The sequence below is a fragment of the Nicotiana tomentosiformis genome, chromosome 4, assembly GCF_000390325.3.
Source record: "Nicotiana tomentosiformis chromosome 4, ASM39032v3, whole genome shotgun sequence".
NCBI lineage: Eukaryota > Viridiplantae > Streptophyta > Magnoliopsida > Solanales > Solanaceae > Nicotiana > Nicotiana tomentosiformis.
In genome coordinates this window covers 78707298-78713823 of record NC_090815.1, presented here as the reverse complement: position 1 = coordinate 78713823, position 6526 = coordinate 78707298, and positions in this window count along the sequence as shown.

The following is a 6526-nucleotide window of genomic DNA, read 5'->3' as shown; positions in this document are numbered from 1 at the left end:
TTCAATCACGCACGTAAGTCAATACACATAATACGAAGCTTCTCAAGACCTTAGGCCGCCCAACGAGACTTAAATTCTCAAAACGACCGACCGGGTCATTATATCCTCCCCCTTTTAAATAAACGTTCGTCCTCTAACGTGCAAGAAATGCCTCGAAGTCTTCAAATCACTGAATGCACATATCCAACATGCACCCGCGGGTGACCCCACGTCACCCTAATCCACATAAGCCCGACGACATCATCTCAACTGTAATTTATCCTCTCTACCAACACCGATAAGCCTTAGAGTTAAAATTCTCACCTTCCATTCATCTCCAAAAGTTCCGATTCTAAATCCATACCCGGTATCTGTCTCAACCAGCTGCAACAACTCATGCCTACACCCACAAGGTACCACCACTCAACATAACATGCCACACATAGGCCCATAATAACATTTTTGATCACAATAGCTACCCGTAATCAAAACCAGCATCGGTAATTAGCCTCATATCCGTTAGAACCCTATTTCAAACCTCCACAACACTAACAACGATGCAAGAAACATGAAGACCTCTTAACTATACACCCGAATCAACAAGTCACAACTAACACCACCGGGCACACACCCCGCAAGATAAAACTCAAGAAGCACAGAATGAAAAATGACTGAATATGTAAAGAGAAACACATAAGAGAAATATCAAACAAGCCCGACATGCACAACTCTCTATGAGTACCATCCTACAAATCAATTTAAAAGGAAAAATTAAAGTATATGAACAAATCACAAGGATCTCATCCTGATATAACTTCCACTGCGGCACACAGCCCGGCTCAAACATATCAAATCACATGGAATCGCGAGGGTCTCACCCTAAACTCTGAATCACAAGTCGAATACACATCATACCAATGGAAATCTTCCACTAACTCAATTCTGCAAATAAAATCACAACACTTACTAAACTCTCACCCCGGTAGAGTATCAAATCACAAATCATAACTATATTACTTAGGAATCACATCAAACCTACCATAATGGACAACAGGAATTCACTTCTAGCCTCGTAACTCTCAATAATGAATAAAAATAAACGATAGACACAGGCTACCACTCATAGAATCTCCCAACAGGGGTAAACACATAAGCAGATTACTAATCACGAAACTCACCCATAAATGAAGCAACTAATAAAGGAATTCGCCCCGATAAGCAGAACCGAAATAAAATACGAATGGTGCCCCTCTGTAACAAATCAAAAGCATACCTGTATGGCATCATCTGGCGCAGCGGCCTGAAGCCTACTATATGAAACATATCAACGGGCCGGGTCTCCCCCTCTTGGGCGCCCTCTACTCGCCTGAATACCCTGCTGTGACACATCTGTGTGGAGTCTGGGACAATCTCTCACCATGTGGTTGGTATCTCCACACTCAAAGCAACCCCTCAGCTGACGTGGCTTTGGGAACTGTGCGATACGAGTACTCTGAGACCCATGAGTACCTGAAACATAGTGTGAAGCCTGAAGTGCAAGCTGAACTGGCTGACCCACAAAACCTCTATCTTGTCGTACCCTGCCTCCAAAATAAGGACCAGTAGATCTCTCCGGTCTACGAGGCCTCCTAGCCTCCCTGTCCTCTCTCTCCTGACCTCGCCTGACCTCTCTCTCATGAACCCGCCTGTCCTCTCTCTCCTGATCCCACATTCCCTCCACCCGGCAAGTAATCCCTACCACCTACTGAAACGAAACATCCGACTCTAACTCCCCAGCCATGCTGAACCGAATATCATGCCTAAGCCCCTCAATTAATCTACGGACACACTCTCTAACTATAGCGACCAAAGCAGGTGCATGTCTGGCCAAATCACTGAATCTAACGGCATACTCTGACACTGACATAGTACCCTGGCGTAGCTGCTCAAACTTCGCACACCATGCATCTCTTAGGGACTGAGGTACAAACTCTCTGAAAACTGAACCCATGTAAGTGAAGCTGACTCGGCCGGGCTACCCAACTCATATGCCCGCTATCACTGATAAGCCATTCCCTTGAGCTGGAACATAACAAAAGCTATCCCGCTCGTCTCCACAATACCCATAGTATGAAAAATGCGGTGACACTCCTCCAAGAAACACTAGGCATCGTCTATCGTCAACCCACTGAAGGTAGGAGGGTGGTACTTCTTGTACCTCTCAAGTCTAAGTTGTTCTTCCTCAGATGTTGTTGCCCTAACCACTAGCTGAACTGGAACCACATGCTCTGTCGCCATGACACCTGGAACTGGACCAACGTGAACTCGCTACTCTGGAGTGTGGGCAGCGCCTCGGTCTGTGAAGTAGCTGGTGCAACCGGAATCAACCCCGCCTGATCCAATGTACCAAACATGCTCAGGAACTGTGATAAGGTCTCTTGAAGTCCGGGGGTAATAACAGGCATCTCCGGTACCTGTCCCCCAACCGGAGCTACTGACGACTCCTCAACTACTGCTCTGGTGGATGCTCTAGCTGTAACGCGTGCTCCTCTTCGGCCTATGCCTCTACCCCTAGCGACATCTGCTCCTGGGGCAGCATCATCAGTAATTGCAGCTCGTGTCCTCACCATCTATGAGAGAATGGAATGATAAAAGCTTCAGACTTCGAGATCAATAAAATCGCACGATAGGAATGAAGAAAGTGAAACTGTCCTAATAGTTCTCTAGCCTCTCATAGATAAGTACAGACGTCTCCGTACCGATCCGCAAGACTCTACTAAACTCGCTTATGACTCGTAGCACCTATGAACCTAGGGCTCTGATACCAACTTGTCACGACCCAATTTTCCCTTCGTTGGGTATCGTGGTGGTACCTAGTCTTAGGGACTAGGTAAGCCTAACATTTACTGAATAACAATAATAATTAAATAACTTCTAAATTTTTTTAAAAATAGAAATCTCTATAAAATTTATAACTTCCAAAACCGGTAGTACAAGTCATAAGCTCTACAGAGTTTGTTACAATTTTCTAAATACAACTATTTGAAATAAAGTAAACCGTGTGAATACAAATCAGAAGGCGACTCCGAAGCCTGCAAATGCAGTAGCAAGTTTACCTTGATCTCCACAGCAACAATCCGCACGGCTAGCTAATGATCAACTTATTTCGAAAATACCTGGATTTGCACAAAAATGTGCAGAAGTGCAGTATGAGTACACCACGGCGGTACCCAGCAAGTATCAAGACTAACCTCGGTGGAGTAGTGACGAGGTACAGTCAAGACACCTACTGGACAAAATAACCTGAACAAGTATAAGTATAGGAACAACAGAGTATGATATCTACATAAGGGCTACGCGAAATGGAAAATAATACGGTAATTGCAGTAAGAAAGGAAAACAACAACTATCAGCGGAATACCATGATAATGACACAGTAGATGTACGGAAACACGGTATAAATCCGGCGACCACAAATAAATGAAAGGCAAATAAGCCTAAGATTTATTGAATAACAACAATAATTAAATAATATCTAACAATATTTTTGAAATAGAAATCTCTATAAAATTTATAATTCCCAAAACCGGTAGTACAAGTCATAAGCTCTATAGAGTTTGTTAAAATTTTCTAAATACAATTGTTTGAAATAAAGTAAATAGTGTTAATACAAATCAGAGGTGACTACGAAGCCTGTGAACGCAGCAGCAGGTTTACCTTGAGTCTCCACAGCAACAATCCGCACAGTTAGCTAATGATCAATTGACTTCAAAAATACCTGGATCTGCATAAAAAATATGCAGAAGTGTAGTATGAGTACACCACAGTGGTACCCAATAAGTATCGAGACTAACCTCAATGGAGTAGTTACGAGGTACAATCAAGATACTTACTGGACTAAATAACCTGAACAAGTATAAGTATAGGAACAACAGAGTATGATATCTACATAAGGGCTACGCGAAATGGCAAATAATTCGGTAATTTCAGCAAGAAAGGAAAATAACAACTATCAGCGGAATACCATGATAATGACACAATAGATGTACAGAAACACGGTCTAAATCCGGCGACCACAAATAAATGAAAGGCAAATAACAGCTTAACAAAACGACCGCTTTCACACCGGGTTTTATCCAAAAACCTCCACGAGGTACCGAACCTCAGAATATTCATAACTCACGGGTCTCAATTCCTGAACCCTAACACTTAGCATCCTGTGCTCTCATTACAATTTATAACCGCACTGACGACTCACGTGCCAAATAGAGCCATTCTCACATAGAAGGCAAGTAAACAAGGGTGTGCATCTATACTCAACAATATCAAGAAAACCTCTTAACCGATAAGAGTGCTTAACTACGTGTATGCTTGTGCAATTGTCCTAACATAGTTCATGCCAGCTAGTAAGTATAGAAAAATAAATGGACAGCACATAGAATGTTTTCCCACAACTTTCCACAAGATAAAGCTCACACAGGTAAGTGTACCATTGCGCAAATATCAACAACAAGAATGCCCCCAGGCCATCACAAGTTATCAGAAATCAATCCCTGACACAGCCCACCTTGTCTCGCCACATGTGCAATAGGAAAGTGAATGCCCGCCTTGTCTCGCCACATGTGCATAATAATGTTCCCACCTTGTCTCACCACATGCGCAACCCACATATATATATAGCCCGCCTTGTCACGCCGCATGTGCAATCATAAATATTAATAATAGCATGGCAGAAACCTCGTGCAACCCAATAACACTCGCACGACAAAAACCTCATGCATTACAATAACAACAACCGCACGACAGAAACCTCGTGCATCACAACAACTAGTACAATAACAACAATAACAATAATACAAGGGTACGACAAATAAGTCAACTCAGAGATACCAGAACTCAAAAAATAGAGGAACTAATTCACAAGGATAGGCACAACAGAGAATGCTAGTCATAATAAGAACAACTCAACAAGAAAGGAATTACTATGTAACAACGGTCCACAATATACAATTAGACAACGAGGGATTTAACACAAGTCGAATAATTTCAAATAAGGACAAGTCAACTAAATTATATGATGGCTAACTTCTTTTTAAGGTTGGGCAATTAGGGAAGAGATACAACAAATTCAATAAGAATAAGCATCAGAAAGATAATCATAGCCTCAATAAAGGGTGAACAATTGTAGAAGAGATAATTATACTTCAAATAAAGATAAGCAGTCAGGAAAGGAAAACATAGCAATAGAAGAGATAACAATTTCAGTTAAGGCACAGATAGATCAAATAAGCAACAAGAGTAGATCATGAAGCAATTAATTCTAATTAAAGCAGGTAGAGGTAGACTAGTAATTAAGAAACGTGATCATAATGAGAACAACTACATATTCAGTGAATACAAGGACCTAAGAACCCTAAAAGGCCAATTTTCCACAAATAAGTCCGAGCACGTACTTGTCACCTCGCGTACATGGACTACAATTAGCATAGAAAACTCAAATCCTAAGGGGTAGGTTCCCCCACACAAGGTTAGGCAAGATAGTTACCTCAAAGAAGATAGACGGATACTCAAAAATGAACTTCTCGGGTGAAATGGCCTTCGGACGGCTCAAATCTAACCAAAATAACTTCAAAGCACAAATGAACCTCTTGACCCCCGGGCCAAAACGTTGACCCCCGGGCCTGCACCTCGGAACCCAAAAAATTTCACAAAACCCGAACACCCATTCTGATACGAGTTCAACCATACTAAAATTATCAAATTCCGATACGAATTCGTCCCTCAAATCATGATTTTTTATTTTGAAAACTTTCTTCAAAAACCTCCATTTTCCTCAACTCAAAACACAAATTAAATGCTAAAAATAAATATAAAATCATTGAATATAATAAATTCTAGGTGAAGAACACTTACCCAATCGATTTTTTTGAAAAACCCACAAAGAATCGCTCAAAACCGAGCTTTACAAGTTAAGATATGATAAAAATGGCCTAACCCTCGATTTGAAGATCTTATATTCTGTCCAGATTATTATGCATCGTGAACGCGGAGGAAGGATCGCGTTCGCGAAGAAGAAAAATGAGGCTGCCAAGAAGTGCTTCGTGAACGCGAAGACAAGCTCGCAAACACAGAGAAGAAATAATTACTGCCCAGAATTAGTGCTACCGATCACGAACAAACATATGCGATTGCGAATAATGAAATTGATGGCCCAGGAACTGAGCTACGCGAACGCAAAGAGATGGGTGCGAAGGCGAAGAAGGAAAAAGTAGACCTTCGCGATCGCGAATGGAATTACGCGAACGCGAAGAACAATAATTCATTCTCCACAAATTTCACTACGCGAACACGGAAGAAGTGACACGAACGCGATTAAGGAAACCAGATGGCAGAAATCAGCAGTCCAAAAATAGAAGAAATTGGCCCGTAGCCCATCCGAAACACACCTGAGGCCCCCGGGACCCCGTCTAAACACACAAACAAGTTCCATAACCTAACACAAACTCACTTGGGGTCTCAAATCACATCAAGCAATGCTGAAACTACAAATCGCGCCATGAATAGAACT